This window comes from Strix aluco, chromosome 1 (genome assembly GCF_031877795.1).
Source record: "Strix aluco isolate bStrAlu1 chromosome 1, bStrAlu1.hap1, whole genome shotgun sequence".
Classification (NCBI taxonomy): domain Eukaryota; kingdom Metazoa; phylum Chordata; class Aves; order Strigiformes; family Strigidae; genus Strix; species Strix aluco.
The window spans coordinates 46,774,928-46,794,563 of NC_133931.1; the positions used below are offsets into that span (position 1 = coordinate 46,774,928).

General features: G+C 39.7%; 1 protein-coding gene across 16 annotated transcripts in view; it reads right to left on the bottom strand.

Moving 5' to 3' along the window:
- The window catches only part of DTNA (dystrobrevin alpha), a 189,826-nt gene that overhangs the window by 73,155 nt on the left and 97,035 nt on the right, over nucleotides 1-19,636 (bottom strand). The window lies entirely within an intron of this gene.

A 19,636-nucleotide genomic window follows, 5' to 3' on the forward strand; every position in this document is an offset into this window, starting at 1 on the left:
TAGATATTAATTTGCATAGCAGATGGGCTTTTCAGAAGATCCTACGAATATTAAGTGCTTAACACATACTGACATTCTGAAAACTCTTCAGCAATTTGTATGGAAAGCAAAATATTTCACAGAAATAGAATTGTAATTGAGTCAGGGTAGACAAGCTACATTTAAACAAAGAACATGTAATGAAGTGATCCCGAAGTCTTATTTTGTGTCTTCTAAATATATTTGCCAAATAATTTGTTAAATCTCTCTCTCTTTGATAAAGTCCCGGTCTAAGCTGAATTTCATGGGGGCTGTTTCTACCTACAGGGACAGCTTAAAGCAGATTCTCTACCCTTCACATTGTGCCCAAACAGAAATCTTGTTTGCATAGCACTGTTATTGTGGCAGTATGATCGGCTTGTCACAGATTGGCATTTCCAGAAGCGGTAGACCATGCCAAAAATAAAAAAAATTTGCATTCATGCAAAATTTGGATTTAGTTCAAACCTGAACTCAATCAATCATCCCTTTTTTACCTACTGTCCTACTAAACTGTCAATAAGAAATAAATCATAAGGTTCAGGATGCAAATTCTTTTTTTTTACCAGAGAAACTACTGTATAGTTTTTACTATTTAGCATGACATTATGTCTTAGGACATATCAAGAGTCATCTGTATGTGGAAGGAGATACATTTTTTTGTGGATAGAGAAATCTAATTCTAATCCTCATAATTATATTTTTACTTTCTAGGTTTGCAGGTGCTGTCTCAGACTGCAATGCAAGATGATGGTCTGATGGCAGGGAAATTTAAGCTGATACTAGATAGATAAATGAAATCAGATATACTGCCATTTTACTCAGCCTAGAATTTTTCCCTATGAGTGGTTCTTTTCTTCTACCTCAGGAAAAAAAGATCTCTAATGCCCTGCTACTGCATGTATAAGCCCAAGGAGGAAGGTACACCATACAGGTGAGCAGCAACAGCAGCAGCAAATATTTCAGGCACTAGACAAGGCACTTTTCCACTTCTTCTTGCTGTTCCCTAGCAAATAATTGGGAAAAATTGAAAGATGCAGTTCTGTCATGACACCTAAATATTTATTTGGCCTTGGTATTAAAAGGACACTTCTATAGGTGACCTTGTATGCTGTCAGGTTGTCTTCAGAGTGCTGTTCTTAATTAAGCCAGTTGGGTGGAGCATACAACCTCTCTGAACTGTTTCTTTTTGTCTTCTAGCTGGAGGGAAGTTTCCCTGTAAAAAAATCTGGCATAGGTCTCATACCCTGTTAATGCAGTCATTCCCATTCAACCAGTTTTCACTGTCAGGTTACTGCAGAGGTCATCTGGGTAAATGGGAGATGAATGATCTCCAGGAAGATGGCCTGCACATAATAAGTGACCCTTTCTGGGCAGCTTCTCCACATGGCTCAGAGGCCAGACCAGGCAGAGTACAGAAGAAGTCACCAGAAAGCAGGCCACCGTCTGGTCCAGGACAAAAGGGTGAATGAGCATTTCCCGCTCTGGGTCACCACTTGGGCAGCCAAGGAAGAAATATGGATCAACATGCCAGAAGGTGCAGCAACAGGCTGGATCCATGTGAAAGTATTTTGTGGCCTTATTAAGAGAGGAAGGGCAGGCAGAAAGCAGAATGATAAGCATGATGTTTCCCTCAAGGTCTAGCTGTTGCTGGCCATGGGGGCTGTCTCTGGTAATTCAGACCAAGCAGATGAAGGAGAAGGTGTTTCTACCAGCAGCTGCTGGGTGTGAGGGTATTTGTGCAAACTGTTGAACCTGAACTGTAGCTACACTAACAATATAGCAACATGGGAAATTACCAGGCATAACAAATAGCAAAAAGGCAGTAATGCATACGCAGGTGGCTAACCTTGACTTGAGGCTACACTTACAAGATAGCAACCTGGGAAAAAGCACAAACACGGGTACTAGCTTAACACTGCTGACTGAGGCAGAAATTACTAGTGCAATGCTATCATAAATACTGAGTAAGGATGTAAAATCAGCAACATTGGAACTACTGGTTAAAGAATAAACAGAGACAGGCTCTTTATCTGGGCATGAACATGGTAGAGGAAAAAGGAAATATAAAGGCTAACAAATCACATCATCTGAGCTGCCTGGGCATGTGTCTCAAGCAGCCCTGCACCTGATCAGGGCAGAGGATCGAACCCAGCAATTTGACCATGTGTGTATCTAGTAGTTTACTTCTGCAGTCATGGGGAACTGCAATGGTTTCCCCAGCACTGATAAAAAGACACCCTGGGCAGATGAACCAGACATCCGGGCTCCCTAACAGAGAGAATTTAATTTCATGCAGCAATTTAACTTTAATTGTTATAGCCTAGTAGTGGAAAACTCTTAAATAAGAGAGCATGGAGGAAAACAGCTGGCACAAAGAATGAGGCTAAAATGGGGGTTGGTGTCCTTATTCTTCACATGATCCAGTACTGATACTATGTGGCTGTCAGATTTTCATGTTTTTTTTTTTTCTTTTCCCACTGATATTATATTTTTCATAACATAGCCATATCCAGCATTAGTTTTGATGATGGTCCTGGGAAGGGAAATATCCAGAGGCTAGCAGACGTGGGACTAATAATATCAGTACACTAACACATCTGAGAGAAAAATATTGGTTTTAGTGTTAACTCTAACCTAAAAGCCTCATAAGCTATCTTCAGTGATATTCATTGGTATGCCAGAAAGGTATGGCACAAGACTAAGAAAATGACTTATTGGAAATTACACAGCAGTAACAGTCCCCCACTCACCAGAAAATATTAGTCTCAAGGAACTGCTGTGCATTTGTACTATAAATAATTTTACTTGGGCTTTTATTTTTTTTTTCTTCCAGAAACACTTTGGTTCCACTTGAAGCTGAATAAACAACAATCTTACTGCACTATTTTATTTTGCATTTTATTTATGAATTTCAATTCCCTCTACAGAGATTTCCTGGAGGAGGAAATGGAAGATGGACAGGAGCCAGACATTTAACAAGATCTACTAATTTTGAAAATATCGGCTGAAACGTCTAGCTCGAAATCACAAGGAGAGTTTGTTAGAGTGCTGTACAGAGGACTGAAGTCTCTGGCCTTTACTGAAGTCAGTTGCTATGGACAAGAATTCACCCACCTAAATTTAAAGGTCAAAAATTAGGTGTCTGCTGCCAGCTGGTGATCAAGGTTCCCACTAATGTCAGTGAAAGAAAAATGCACCTTAAAGCAGCTGTTTGGAGACAGGTGGGATAAACAGTGCTTTGAAGGTACCCATATTTCTTCAGTGACAAAGCCTAAAATGACAAGTTTACATGAGACACGTAACCTCAGAGCTGGTAAAGTTAACCAAGATGAATCTCACACCTTGCTCTTTAAACATTAAGAGGTCTTTTCTGATGTGACTACTACATGGTCTAGAATAATTCAGTTTTTATATAAAATACAAATAATAAATACTTTAATCTGTATGAACAGCTACCAGATCTTGTCATAGTCACAGTCTCTTACACTGACTGCATCGCTTAACCTTGCACAGATTACGTCTGGGGGTAGTGCCCTACTGATCACTTCGAATCTTATTTTTTTTTAAGTTTACTCACATAGTTAATGAGTATGAGAGATATAGAGAGATATTATACCATGCTGAGAATTACGTATTATACCATGCATCAGTCAGCATTGGGAAAAGGCAGAGTAAAACACAAGTCTCTGCAAGCTCCACTCTATTCATTTGTACTATTAGAAATTTATGCCTACAGCTAATATGATATCTGTTGTCTTTTCAATGTAATAACAGAATGTAAACCTTGCAAACTTTGCATAAGCTTATGTTCCTCTCATTTTAATTTTCATCCCCTCTGCTACCCATTTTCTGTAATACCTACTATGCCCATATTTATTTATCCATCTCTGTGATTGCTTTAATCTCACTGAAGAAGGCACATCTCCTTACTTTGTTTGCACAACATGTAGTGCAATAAAACCTGAATGTGATTTCTACATACTATTATGACACTAACAAGAAGAGTTTACAGTGTAACAAACTAGCTTACAGATGCATTCCCTCAACAAAGTCAAACTTGTTTTTAACTTCTCATTGCTGTTGCTGGTTTTGTTGCCTTACCCACATTTCCCTCTGAAAAGGGAATTACCCCTCAGTATGAGAAAGATGCCCTTTCTGAAATAGATCTGTAAAACTACAGAAATCTGCCAGCTGTTTCTTCAGTGGCAGCAGTTGATCACTAGGTAGTAGGAGTAAAAGCTGCTTGTATCTAGCACCTGTGTGATATAAGGCAATACAAAATCATACAGCCCAGCCAATCTTCACAGACCCTTCAGAAAGGCCTCGCACTCTGTACAGCTATCCAGGTATAGAAGACCTCCATCATTTGCCTGATGTCTGAAAAAAATGTAGATGATTTCCACAAGCAATTGCTAAGCTATACATTTCCCTTTAGATTTTCTGTTAAGTGATTTCTAAAGTCACAGCTAAGCTAAACATCTGCATTATTAGATCTTCTATGGCAAACACTGTCTGCTAATTTAACTTTTATGAGATTAAGTAATATTTAAACACTGTCATAGAGGGTTTCGTATTTGAGCACGTTCTGTAACAGATAGTGATTAGTGAATGTAAATAAAGTTCAGTATCCGGACAGAAGTGGGACGACGCAGATGAGCAGCATTACAGATGGCTGCCATTCACTCCACAGCAATCATTACCAAAAATGCATACTTTGAGGAGACCCTGGCTGAACTGCAGAGAATTAAGATTAATGCATGAAAATATACTCCAAATAACAAATGTTATTTCCTTCAGTGGTCTCCTTCAGCTGTTAAAACAACATTTGGAGAGTGCTTGTTGCCAGCACATTGTAACTGAATTGATCAGTCTCTCTGCAGGATGTAGGGGTGAATGAAAGATGGCTGGCTCAGTTTGAAAGGAGTTTTGTATTTTCCTCAAACTAAAAAGTTTCAGACACCCTTGAAGTTTTACTCCCTGCCCTTCTGCCTTTACCTATGTTCAGAACATCTTTTCCTATTGCCTTTTACTACTTTGATGATGAAAAAGGGTAGTCAGTAATTACAGTGCAGAACTCTGTCACCTACAACTCTGTCAACAGGTTAATTTGTGGAAGAGGTGTACTCTGGATGCATTTGGAGAAAGCAGAATTTAGGACAAAACTATGTTGCTTACTATAAACATGTATGTCAGTTTTACTGATCTTGATCCTCCCTCTTCAAGTGGCTTTTAGTCTCTTCATTAGCAGGAAACCAATGTATTTTTAATTTATTGTAACTAGTAACTAATTTACCTGCAACTAGTAATTTTCTGTTTGGTAGATAACGGTATCTTAATAGCCAAAATGTGAGAGATGGACAACACTAATTTTTTTTCAAGTCAAAGCAAAGAGATTACAATTTAATATGGCAGTGAAAAATGAAGTCTTTTTTCCATCATGCAGTTTATTTAGAATTATGGAAAGGCTGTGAGATACAGATAATCTCAGATATATCACTAATCTCAAAGGAGGCAGATTACCTCAAGCATCAGTTGTCAAGAAATTATATTGCCCTAATCAAGCAGAAAAAAAGAAAACTGTAGTGGAAGTTTATCTTTTAAGTAGTAAAAAAAAACCCAAAAAAACCCAGTCTGTGTACTTAAGCTTTCTTACCATTAAACAGATCTACTTATGCAAAAATCCTCATTTGTTCTACTGAATTTTTTTGTATTCCACCTTAACCTCAAACTCTACAATGTTATCTCTCCATTTATTACTAAATGAGCATGGAAGAGGAGATTACACTTAATCAAACAAGGGAAGCAACTAAATTGGGGCTTCAATAATCAGTTCAAATTTACTTAACATACAGTAGGTCTAACTAAATCTAGGTTAAAAATGCCCAATTGATAGGACAGAATTCCTCCTTGACAGATTTTCTTTTGTCGGTGAATACATGAAAAACTTTTAAAGAAGTATTAATTTAAATGATTTCCAAAATTTTAGTATACATTTCATTAAGATTTTAGTTCAGCAAGGCTCTTACAGACATGCTTGAGTTTAAACATACTAGTACTGTCATCTGAAATCAATGGCACTTGAATGTATGTAAGATATTTAAGGTGGATTTCATTAAAAGGGAATGATTTATGCTTCCTTGTCCAACAATCCTAAAAATATTATAAAATATGTTAGACGGCTCTTCTTTTTTTTATTAGAATCTATGAACCCATCACAAATCAGGGTATTGGAGTCATTTGTCATCGTCATTGCTATGAAGTCCTGGGAAGTCACTACGCTTTCTGTTTGGCTCCCTCTCTCCTGCTGCCAGGTGGGTAACAGAAGACTGAGCGAGACGTGTTTTCCCTCTAAACTACACCCATTTGTGGCCAAGATGCCCCTCAAATCAGTCAGCTGTAGCATGAACACCAGAAGCTCTATCTGCACGTCCCACCACTACGCAGATTGATGTGCCAGCTATGATGGCTTGCAGCCTTTTACAGTCTCTGGGTGCCAAATTATATGAAAATGTATCAGGGTGTTACTTCTGCTCAGAGTTAAAATGAGGTACCCAACTCTTTGGCTGGGTTTGTCTGGTGACAGCTGTCACCCTACATGGCCTGGCACATCCAGGCTACTCACTGACCAAATATCTGAACCTCTCAGTCTCTACCTGGAAATGTACTGTACGTTCCTATTCCTGCTCCCATGTCTCTTGGGCTCCTTGTCTACCTCCCTTGCTGACCTCTGTTGCCAGACACCGTTCATACAGCCCAGTGATTTCTAGCATGTCTGGGCACCTGCTAGGCAGCCGATCCATCGAGCTTGGTGTGCGTTGGGCCACTTCTGAATGCTCTGCAGGCCATCAGCAGCTCTTGGGCTGGTCACCACTGTTTTCCAAAAGCAAGACTGGTGGAATTCTAGCTTGTCAGCACACATCTGAATATGTTAATGTCAAAATCTATGTCATTGCATCTTCTTGCTATTTCACTCGGTTTCTAGATTTGTAGATGCAGTGACTGGTAGGAAAATACTGCAAGCTTAAAGAAGAAATTAACAAAATATTTGGAATATTTACTGCCATGTTATTCTGATCCCAAAATGCTTTAATTTTTAGAGATGTGTTTATTGGACCCATACAATAGTATGAAAAGTTGTAAGAGGATTGTATACTGATAACCAAGAGCAATGAGACAACATTTACTTCTTCACAAAAATCAAGTCTTGTCAAAGACTTCCCACCTGGAATTGAATTTGTCAAGGCTTACTGGTAAAATCTGTCTTCAGGACAAAGGCCTCAGCAACAAGTGGGACTGTCTGGAGCAAGGAAGACAACGTCAGTGGAGGAGGATCTGGTTAGAGGATGTTTCAACAGACAGGCATAGTCAAGTCCATAGGACCTGATGGGGAATGCACCTATGAGTGCTGAGGGAGGTGGCTAATGTCAGTGTGAGGCCACTCAATTGTCTTTGAAAGGCTGTGGCAACTAGGGGTTTTCCTGAGGGCTGTGAGAAAACTGGTGTCGCTCCTATTCTCAAGAATAGCAAGAAGGATGATCCAGTGAATTAAAACCTCACCTCAGTCCCTAGAAAGGGGATGGAGTGAATCCTCCTGGAAGCTATTTCCAAGCATATTAAGGATAAGAAGGTGTTTGGAAGCAGTCAGCGTGGATTTATAACAGAAAAATCATGCTTGACCAACCTCTTTGTCTTCCACAATGAAATGACTAGCTCACGGGACAAGGGAGAGTAATGGACATTCTTTATTTTGACTTTAGCAAGGCTTTCAACACTGTGTTCCATAATATCCTCATTGGCAAACTAGTAAGCACGGGCTGCACAAGTGGACAGTGAGGTAGACTGAAAACTGGCTGAACAGATTAGCTGAAAATCTTGCGATTAGTGGCACCAAATCCAGTTGGAGGACAGTCACCAGTGGTATATCCCCCGGTCTGATACCGGGGCCAAAGCTGTTTAACATCTTCATAAATGACCCGGATGATGGGACAGAGTGTACCCTCAGCAAGTTTGCAGCTGATACAAAACTGGGAAGAATAACTGATAGACCAGAAGGCTGGGCTGCCATTCAGAGGGACCTCAATAGCTGGAGAAATATGCAAACAGCAACTTCATGAAGTGCAACAAATGGAAATATAAAGTCCTGAATGTGGAAAGGAATAACTCCATGTACTAGTACAGGCTGGGTGCCAACCAGCAATACGCCTTTTCAGCAAAGGCATCCAACATCCTCCTGGGACGCATTGGGCAGTGTGTTGTCAGCAGGTGGAGGGACGTGATCCTTACCCTCTACTCAGCACTGGTGTCACATCGGGAGTGCTGGGTCCGAAGTCCAGCAAAGGGCCATGAAGATGATGAAGGGACTGAGGCAACTGTCATATGGGGACAGGCTGAGAGAGTTGGGATTGTTCAGCCTGGAGGAGACAAGGCTCAGGAAGACTTTTTAAGTGTGTATAAACATCTGGTGCAAGGGAGTAAAGAAGATGAAGACAGATGTTTCTCAGGGAAAGGATAGTGAAAGCACAGAAGGCAATGGGCACAAATATGGGAAAGCATTTAAACATAAGAAAAAAAATTTCCCTGTGAGGGTTGTCAAACACTTGCCAGGTTGCCCAGAGAGGCTGTGGAGTCTCTATCCTTGAAGATATTCAAGATCATATTGGACACAGCCCTGAGCAACCTTTCTAGCTGACCTTGCTCTCTCCAGTGGTCTCTGCCAACCCCAGTGATTCTGTGATGTCCTTGTCTAGTCATTAACCTATACTACAAAAACATATAATGACTCTCCTACTGGAGAGGAATCAGTGTTGTGCCACTGATTTTTCTCTAAAGCCATTGCTCAAGTAAGCTGTGCTCCAAGCCCCTTTTCTGACACATGCAACAAACAAAAACCCACAGAGCTCGCTCTGAGGCCTCTTGAATGCTTGGGAAAGAGTACTCCATATCCTCAAGAGGTTTTCTGTGAGGTGTACAGAAGGCTTCTGCAGCACTCTTGTGTACTCAAACACTCCAAGCTTTCCTTCAAACGCCAAGGGATCTCAGAGGGAGGTCATGGTTTCATTTAGTCCCCTGACAGGTGCATGCATTCCTCCTCCTCCTTACCTCTTTGCCCGTGCTGTGAGAGTGCAGGTGTGTCCTACGCACCAGCTCAGCAGGAAGCTGGAGTAAGGCTATCCACTTCTACCTGCCCACCCCAATGGTGGATACCTAGAGTGAGGAGGATTGCCTGGGTAAGGAACTAAACATTCAGACCAGCCAATGGAAACATCTTTCTTCAGAACTACTATGCACGTGGAGTAAGTCAGCTGTGTTTGCACTCACTGAGTTCATGCAGATCACCTGTCCATGTGATAGCACACGGGACAAGCAAAGTCCCAGCTATCAGGAGCTGGGTTCTCTGTGCATGTGCCGGCCAGCTGCATGCTGCAGCCACAGGGGACATTTCTGAGTGGCTGCCAAACCTGGCTGCTGGGTGTCTGGAAATCTGCAGGACATGATGTGTACAAGTGAGACACTGAAAATTCTGGGGAAAAGTTTTTAAGGTTCTCCTGTCTGTATACCTGGGCTTGCATCCTTGTATCCTCACCTTCTGTTCTACCCAGAAGGAAAAATGAGTTATTCTAAACCCTTCTGAGCACTACAGCACATTAAACAAACGTGGCCTGTTGGAAGTGTCTGTCAACTTGGCCAACTGCTACTAATGTTAGGCTAACAATACACTGAAATGAGGTCTTTTTCCTTTTAGTATGATACCTTACAAATCCACCAAGGTGTAAGAGTATGTAAAGGTCTCCAGTAAAATTCTTCTCTTTTACATTAATTTACAGTAAAAGTTCCTTCTCCTCCTGCTGTCCATTCCTGCCTATTTTGTCTCACCTGTATTTAACTGAAGCCTGAAGGGCTCTCTGTGGGTGGCTGAGGAAGCCATCGGTCTCCCCAAGGAGCAGCACTAATGACAGTCGATTCTGCAAAAGGCAATGGTGGGTGATGCACCCTGCAGTGCTGGGCTGGGAAACTGTTGTCACCTACTTGTCACCCAGATGCTGGGAAAGTGTTTCCTTCTTTTTAAACACACTTTATTTATTCAAAATGCTGAATGAAGTATGAATAAAATAATAAAAATATCTAACACTAAGCTTCTTAATATTTTGACGACAACCAGGAAAGACCACTCAATTAAAATTCTGCACTGAAGCTAACAAGTTGCATAGCTTAAATCCATTGTTTAGAAGTAATTTTCCTGTTTTAAGATTTGAACATATTTCTGAATTAAAGACTGATCTGTAAATAGCAGACCTGTTGCTACCTGTATTCCATAGCCAGAAACTTTATAAATACCCTCCCCAAACAGACAATGGCATTCCTAGATTATGCATGTCTATTATTCTTGCTATCCCACCATAATGCTATTTTAATGAGAAAGGCTTTCTCTGACGCATTGTGCGATCAGGCCTCAATCTGACTAATTAGTTCCTTCAAATGGGTTTTGCAAATGTCAGCTTTAAATTAGCCAAAGAATTCATGAGGACATGAGGTAACAAAACTTGGTGAGTAAATACATATGATACACAACAGCTTTCTCATTTCTCTTAAAATAAGGTCAATTTACCTTACATCTGAGTTCATATTTCAATTAGTAAAATTACAGCATTTCAAAAGTCTAATTAAATATAACTCTTCTGTACTATATTACAGCAAACAATACATTAGGAAAAAGCTTCTGCACTCCCAAAAGGCGCCAAACATCTCCAAGGCTGGGTGATACTGTAACTGGAGTTGATTTTCAAAGTACCATCTCTGTTACAGATTTAGTGACAGAAACTGAATTATGGAGACTTTCAAAATAATATTTTGAGAGAAAAGAAAAAGCCATTTCCAGCCCTCCTATTCAGCAGATTAAACTGGAAGTTTGGAAATGACTGAACATATGAATGTAATTTTAGAGCCTGGCACAACTCAGATTGTGTGTAACAACCCAAGACAAACCAGCTTTTAGAAAACAGGCGGGACACAGTGCACAAGCCTTCTGGTAGCCGCATTCCTGACCACAGGATGGCACTACTGGGTATATTTTAGTAAAGGCAGCACACATTTGCTATAACATGTTAACTCTCTACTGGTGCAATGTCAAGTGAGCTAACACAAATCAAAGGCTGTGCATCTCTGCTTCTGTCTCCAGAAAATGGCCTTGTCTGTGTATTTTGTTGAATCAAGACTATGAGCTTGGAGATTTGGTGGTGTGGATGTCCCATACAGGCGATCGCGTGTGATAGGCAAACAATGCCAAGCCTGTGCAGTGGGAAGGGCAAAATGTCTTCATGTTGAATGTCCTTATACAGTGATAAAATCTCCTCCAGAAGTATGTTTCTTCAAATGCCAAGTCTGACTAATACTACATCTTTCTCTCTTAAATAGCTTCAGTTTTTTTCCTTTGATACAACCGCTGCCAGCTCCCTCTATCCCCCCTAAAAAACTCCCCGTGCCACAAGAAGACTACAGCTTGCTTTGGCACTGTTACCAGCAAAAAGCAAATGTAAAGTGAATGTAAATGTTAACAAATTGGGTTATTTATATTTTTCATTAATTTTGAAGCAGTATGTTACCAACTCTAAGGATACAGGGTATTATCCCCAATCTCATATTAATTGCTGTTTTCTTTAAAAAACAGCTTGTGATGACAAGAGAATACATAATTTAACAGTTCCTTATAACAATTTCTTCCTTCAAGGCTATAGAAAACAAGCTGAAATTATATTGTCAAAGAACAAAGGTCAATGAAAAAGAATGAGGACCTATTATACATTTAGAACTGCTTGAAGACAAAAGCCCTCCTTGGCCCACCCATCTCCTGTTTTTCAGAGTTTGATCCATGGCTATTTTGTCTTCTGTAATTATTTTTTTTCTAATCATTTAGGGCTGGCACGACTGTAAACAGTAACACAAGGTACAGAATACTAATGAAATGTGAATTGTGCATTTTCTTGAATATAAAAGATGTAGTATTTTACATGTATACATATGCTTAAGCTGATCCTTATTCTATTAATTTAAATAATTTCTTATGTAATGCGGACTGAATTTGGCCCATATTATTTTCATTTACTAAAAATAATAAGAGAAATACTTAAGATGAACTTAATGCTTGGGTAAGCTGCCCGATACCAGAATTGCATTTTTCACCCAAAGAACAGAAGAGACATACTAAAGAGTCGTGGCATATGCTTCTCTCTTCTGAAGAGTTTGGGTCAATCCAGAGGGTTTCTGGGACAAAATTCCAATACCAGCCTCAGATGTTGAATGCGAGAGCATTGCTATGAAGTAGAACACTCACGTGACACACAGGACTTTGGTGAAAAAGCATTTTACGCCTGAAGTCATAAGGACAGTTCAGATTCTAATCTCATTTAACCTTTTGCTGAGATTAGTAATGGAGGTGCTAATTACTGCCATAAATTCAAGCTTTCATAGGTATTTAAACACCTATTACATTTGAAGACAACAAGATCTATTTGCTCAAAAATCTTTTGGGATCCAGGTTGTAATCAGCTTTGAGATAAGGAGAGATGGACCTTGGTATCCAGAAGATCATTTTTTTTGGTATCAAATTCATTTGAGTAAACAATATTTCAATCAGAGAAACTGTAGAGAATATTTGACTCAACTCTGACTTTGTGTTCACACAATCTTTCCACATTTGCCCTCCTGCCATTACTCATATTCAAAGCAGTCTTCTGCAAGAGCTACTCAGTGCTCCAGTTCCCCGTCTGATTTGCTCAGTAACCAGAACGCCAGTATCAGGAGGCAATTACAGTGGCTCCCCATGGCAGCAATTTGCAGTATCATGCACTAAAACTTCACATCTCTTAAGAAAATAGGTATGAGGAATAGGCCAAGAAAAGGAGAAAAGCTCCAGCTGACATGAACATAGCTTGACAGTCAGCAGCAGTGAGAAAGGAAACAAAGCTGCAGAATGTGGAATGACAGATAAATAGGATTTAGGTGAAGTCCCACACATCTATCCTTCCTCCTCCTCTGTGTGACAGAAGCTCTTTAATGATATTGTCAGGGCCCCTAGATGGAGTAAGAGTCCCAACATACATGGCCACTTATCTGTCATACTTTATTTTACACATGCAATAAAGATATCCTGCAAATCCAAGACAAAATAAGTTTCAAGGCAAAATATAGATGAATGAAATGGGGAAAATTAAACTTGGGGAAGATCAGTGCCTGAACAAGAGATGCAGTATGATACCAGTGTTGGCTTCATTTATCAGAAAATGAGTTCAACCTCCTCAAACAACACACACCAAAAGACTGATTCATTCCTTTCTTTGTGCCATAGTAATGTCAGTGAGTTCAACAGAGTTACTTTCAATTTACTTTCTGTCAGGAAAGGAGACATCCATCTATCCATCCACATGGACAGAAGAAAACGCTGAGCATACAGAGAACTCCTCCTGGAATTAGCCCACACTTTTCTCAGTAAAGGGACAAAAACTGCTCACAAATACCTTGATAAAAATCCATTGCAGCCAACAACAATATCACATATATAATTCAGTCTGAATTCAGCCTAGGAATGCCTTAATTCAGCACAAGGAAAACTGCTCTGTAAAGCCATTGTATATCACAAACATTAACGCCAGGAAGCTGAATGTTCATTGTGTAGAGTCCCAGAACCATATTAATAACAGTGTGCACTGAGGACATTATATTGTGTGGTCTCTTCACACTTATAAAAGCAGGAAATTATTTTTATGGTCAACATCTTCTGTTCTCACAACTTGTTCTAGCATACCAGATATATGCTGTACGAAATCTTTCACTAAGACTTACAGAAAATAATACTAGGTGCAGCTGGTGGGTAAAAAATATGAGCTAATGGTTAAGCTAAAGCTTCTCTTTGAATATTCTGGGTGTTATGACATTGATCTATATTGTTAGAGGTACATAAACTGACTTTTGATTTAACTCTGAAAATAAATGGTCATGGAAAAAAACACTCTTTGGGATTTACAGAAGGAGAGAATTATAGTAAAAATTATGTCAGGTCCCACACTCTGACTTTCCTTCTGTGGACTATCTGCTGTCTTCACCCTGAGGAAGCCCATAATTGCTGAGAACATTCACCATAGACAGCCAGTGTCCCTGCTGGCTCCACAGCAGGTTTATTTGTAAAAGTTACTGGAGACAGAGGCTGAAAGAGAACGAGGAAGGACTGGAGACAGATCAGACTGCCTATGTGAGGCTGTGACGGAGATCACTATTTAGGCAGGAAGATGGTGCAGACTGTGTGGTTAAGGTGGAGGAAAGCTGTGTAGTGCCTACTAATTCTCCAGAGCTGAGTAACAAGAGTTAAAACCAGGACAGGGCAAAAAGACCTCAACAAATATCCCAACTCAGCAGATGCAATGGAGAAAGACACTTGGAATGCAATGCTACAACACAGATAGGGCAAAATGCTGCAGTTTACCTCCTCAGGAAAACAATTTTCTGCAAGGACATAAAAACTGTCCTTTACAGAAAACATGTATGGACTGAGCTCATGTATCACTCCTCAAGACTTACTGCTTTGAGTCAAGAATATAGAGGTAGGGCTTGTTCAAGATGATGGACTGAAGCTCCCTCAGAACAAAGGACAATGATCACCAAACTCACAGATATCTACTCCAAGGATGACCTTTTACTTTTTCTTCCCCGTTTTCGCATAAAAATGTTGTCATACGGCAAAAAACTAAGAGAATGACCAACATGCGACAGGCATTAAGGTACACTGCTTAGTGAACTCTGGCACATTATGGAGGTGCTCACGTGACATCAGGACAGACCCAGCAAAACACCCAAATGGGATAGACCAGAACAGCCCAGGGAAAGGTAACAAAGGCTCAAGTGTAACAAACAGTTTGCCTGAAGAAAGGTGCTTGGAGCCAAGAGGGTAACAGGAAAGGAGACAGCAGCCAAGAGAATGAGGGTTGCAGAGAGAGATAAAGCAAATGTCACAGATAATGACATGAAGCTGAAGAAGGTACAGGGAAATGATGAAGGAGACTTGAAAACAGCTACAGTTTGAGGGGAAAAACAAGAGGGTGAAAGAAGAAAAAGCTCTCACATGAAGAAGCAGCATCCCTCAGAAGATACGGTGATCCTGTGATCGTGAAGGTATCACTTTGTTTCCATGAGATTGTATGCCTGCATGTATTTCGTAATTCTTAGACTGTCTAGAAGAGTACTAAGCTAATAATAATTTATTTTCCTTTGTCTGAAGTGTTCATTAGGAGGACCAATGCAAAATAAAATGCAGAAACTTTCTGGTTTCGGGTAACTAATCCAAAGCCTGCCAGACAAAGGTGACTGATGCCTGTTACCAGTAGCAGATGTTCAGAGACATCAGTGGGCAACTGAACAGACTGTCCAACCTTAAATCTGCATCAGGAAAGCCATCAGAAATAGCACAGTGAATGGCAGTTTTCACAGAGTTCAGGAAGTCAGTAAGAAGAGATTTTCAGCTATGATCCAATTACAAAAGCTGTCTGCATCAAGGCAGGGCTGAGCCACCTGTGTAGCAGAGGGCAGCATGTAGGTATACTTGGGACACGGCCTAATCTACGTGTCTGTCAACTTTTGACTCAGAGGAAGCCAATTCAGTGATTTTCATCTGTAAAGGACAAAATAATATTAGCTGACCATCTTCTGCAACTCAGTTTTTAACAGAAGCCACTTGGAATCATGGGTATGTTTGAAAAATAGCTCTCCAAGCAAATGAAAATGTGAGAGTTTAAGATACATATCCTTGTTTGGTTCACTCTTTTTGACATTAAAATGAATTCCAAATATCTACTGATAGTTCTTTTATCAATCTTGTACAAGACAGACTTGCCATGAGACAGTGGTAGCCTTTAAGATCAAATACTCAGGGACATCTGAGATACCACAGCCCTTTTACGTAGTAACAGTACACTTCGTGCTAACATTGAAGAAAAGTCTGAATAGCAGTCCCTCAATGAACACGCCAAATTTACAGGTTATATGTCAGCTCTCTAACAGCTATTATGATCTGTCAAGTATATTAATAAACTCTTACACTTAAAAGGAAAAGAAAAGAAAATCTGAACCCATTTTCAGGATATTGTGCTGTGAGTGAACACTTACAGACTAAAATCATTATGAAGGATTTGTCTGCAGGGAATATGCTAAATCAAGCCCTTTCGAACTTTTGATTAAATAATTGATGCATAATGCAGAATGTATAATATATGCATCCTTTCCCCATAGTTGCCTGGAAACCCATATGGAACGGTACTAGCAGCTCCAGGAGCATTTAGTCTCTAAGTCGCTTGTAAAGACAAAGGAACAAAAAAGTTTTTAAAATCATTAACTCATCTTTCTTTCTATTATTCAAGTACTGCAGGATACCAGAATTAGTAACTTACACAATGGTATCATGACTCTTGTAATATAGAGTACTTTTTCTTTTTTTAAAGCTGTATCTCTTGGAGCCATGTGAATAATGTCATTCACTATAAGTGAACTGTAAGACTCAGCTTCTGTTAAAATAGAAAACAAAGAACACAACTAATATTTCCAGCCTCTATCTTTGTGTAATAATAAGCAGATTATAGAATATCCAAGACAGTCAACAGAGAATAAAAATAAGAACCCAAAAAGGTGGGTTATCTTTCCAAATTATAGGATTTTTAAGCAAATCTCATAGAAGACTGATCACTGAGGGTTTAGAAGAATATGAGAATGCCATGATCACAAATTCAAGAGGCAGACTGTTTTCCCAGGAAATAATGTTTCAAATTGCAGCCAAGCAGACCTTTTGCTCTTCTCAAGTAGGCAACATTGCTTGTCATTCAGTTTGATTGCTCTGTGACCCAGCTTGAATCTGTCTTGTGCTTTACTGCTTCCAAGATGGAAAGAAAAACATGATAAAAACCAACAGTGAGAACAGAGCACTAACCATGGAAACCTACAGTGATGAAGGATTAAGTTATTTAATCTAAACAATTCTGTAATCATGAAAATTTCGTGGCTCTGCTTCTAGTGGTCATCCTGAGAAAAAAAGAATGAAGGGCAAGCACAAAATCGCACAGGCTATACAGTCCTTGAGAAGTAAAAGGCAGAATACTGAGAATTAATGCCTCCTGCCATGGCAGGGATCTTCACAGGATTCTTGCACACTGAGGATCCCACCATCAAGCATTTCTTGTGCACTCTGTTTCACTTTAGAGAAAATAAATACTTGATGAGTCAAAGAATGGATTTATGCTACGGTGACAAGAGGTCTCATTTAAGGCAAGAGAAGCGGTTGTCAGTTTCCAAATAAATTAACATATAAAGATGGTGGTTAAGTAACAACAGGACAGACTGGAAGACTTCTGAACATCCTCTAGCTTTGTGTTTAGGGAACTTTTCTGGATATGTAAGACCAGTGCATATTTAGTCATGCAGAACAGAAAGTTGAACCTGGATATCCTGTTGACTTCCTCAGCCACTGGATAACACAGAGGCCACAAAACCATTTCCAGTGTGCAATCAAGACTTCCATATCCTTTCCTTTCACTGTAAGTACCAGACACTGTGACTTTTCAGTTTGTGGTGAATCGCATATTGAATGGGATGAGACAAAATAATATTTTAAGTGTCAGCCCAGTATAGAAAAAAACACCCCAAATTCTAGTAATTTTATTTATGTTTAATCAAATAATTTTTAAAAAGTGCTTGCCATCCTGTCGGGGGCCAGTAGCTCACACAGGCTGATATCTTTTGATACCCAAATTGTCAGTTTCTAGGACAAAACCAGTTTCAGCAGCTTGCTGTAGCGTTACAAGAGGTATAAGAGCACAGACGGAAAAAAGCTTTAAGAAAAGCATCTAAAAATAGTGTGTTTACAATAACTGTCATTCATTTTCAGTGGGAAATTATTATATTTCAGGAGGGTGAGAAATTATTCTAACTTAAAACAAATGTAAAAAGGCAGATCAGATCAGAGAGGTGCCCAAGAGCATGTATGGAAATTAAGCTGACATGCCCAAGTGCCTCCACTGTGACTACTTAAGCCCAGAGGAGGTAGGAGGAAGAGCGGGATGGAGATGGAGGAGACTGCCTTGGACATTCACAAGGTTTCCATCACAGTCATGGCAGCTGTGTTCCTGATGTGGAAACAGCTGTACTATGACTTGGATAAGACAAAACAATGGAAAAAAAAAAAATCACTCACAAGAATATTGAAGGGAGAAACAAAGACACTGAAACCCTGAGGTGTTGGGATTAAACTGCCAGAGAAACAAGTTCCCTTTTTGTCTGCATTAATTAAGCCACATATTACTATCACCAGCACGGCTTTAGGTTCAAACTTTCAACTGTCGATAATTTACTGTGATCTAGGGAAATCAGTAAAATCTGCTTTTTGCAGCCAGAATCATAGAATAATGTCACAACCATTCATGAAAGTTCATCAAGGACAGCAGTAGTTTTCCAGCTGTACAGTTCTGTGTTAGTGAGTGATGTTTAATGGTATAATGTTTTTGATTACAATACATTGTTATGTTCTACTCCTGCTGCCACCATAGCCCAGAGGGAATTTGCATGTGAACATGATATTTCATTTCAGCTTGTTAATAAATTCACTGAAAACCAATATTAAAATAAAACAACTGCACAATGATCACTGGGGAATTGTGCTTTTTGGTGTTTCACGAATACTGGTGAATGTTGAGGGATATGTGTAACTGCTGTCATTGGTCCTTCATGCCTTGTTTTAGGAAAGCCTATCATGCTTCTGTGTCTGAATGCTATGGATAAACAGCTGTAAATCAACCTCATCAAGGTGGCATTTTCCTGGTGGTGAGGGGAGCTGAGAAGGGGTCTGTATGGTGAGAATGTGTATCAGGTGCTCCAAAAACCTGCTCCGATGGACTGGAGGTGAAGTGAAGGACGATACCCTAGTGTTTGACTTTGTCAGAGTAATAGGTTTAGTAGTTTTTCAAGTTCTGTGACTGTTGCAGACCTCACAGTGCTCACCCGTAGTTTTTCCATTTCCCTCCTTGATTCTTGCAGTGTGCACTATTTAGGGCCACCTTTAAAGCACATTTAGAAAATTTAGATGATGAAATCAGCTATTCACATTTTGTACTTTTTGTACAGTACAGACTGGAATAAACATGTAGCAGCATGTTTGATCAGCTTTCTGCACCTGCTTCCTATCTGCTTTTATTATCCCAAATAATGAAATTTAACGACAAATTATTAGCATGCTGCTATTTCCAAGACTATATTCCACACCATGATCCAATAGAGCAGCCACAGTTACCTCCCACATTCTGAGATGTGAAGATGACATAACCACCAGCAGTGTTTTCTCCTGGTTCTGTCTGTCCAACGCTCTTGGCATTCATTTGGAATTGTTCATGCCCAAATCTCAAGATCTTCTCAAGACTCGCTTTTTTTCTTTTTTTACAGAAGTAGTGTCTACATCTTGTGTTAGTGTTTATAACTAAGAGAAGACTACTGCTACTGCAACAGATCTATTGCTACAGGAGTTCTGCAAAGTAATAAGCAAGTAGCCTGCAATCATCTCTTTATGTACCCACCACATCCTCAAAGGTACCTA